At 37.4% G+C, this 281-nt stretch overlaps 1 protein-coding gene across 1 annotated transcript in view; it reads left to right on the top strand.

The window, feature by feature from the left end:
• The window catches only part of chadlb (chondroadherin-like b), a 9571-nt gene that overhangs the window by 4406 nt on the left and 4884 nt on the right, over nt 1-281 (top strand). The window lies entirely within an intron of this gene.

Here is a 281-nt window from a genome sequence, read left to right as displayed (position 1 = left end):
TGCATAAGATTGACACTGTGTACCATGCGTCTATGAGATTTATTACAAGTTGTAAAAATCTAACCCATCATTGTGAATTGTATTCCAGAGTGGGATGGCCATCTATAAGGCCATGCTAGGTCTGTTGCCATCCTACATCAGTAGTTTAATCACATAGAGAAGTGTTGGTTCCTATTCATTGCGATCAGATGATCATTTGCTGCTCTTTGCAAATTTATTATTATTCATTATTATTATTTGCCTGCACAAATCTGGGAAAAAGGGCTTTTGTCTACTCCGCT

Source organism: Etheostoma spectabile, chromosome 21 (genome assembly GCF_008692095.1).
Source record: "Etheostoma spectabile isolate EspeVRDwgs_2016 chromosome 21, UIUC_Espe_1.0, whole genome shotgun sequence".
Lineage (NCBI taxonomy): Eukaryota > Metazoa > Chordata > Actinopteri > Perciformes > Percidae > Etheostoma > Etheostoma spectabile.
This window is presented reverse-complemented; position numbering and strand designations above follow the sequence as displayed.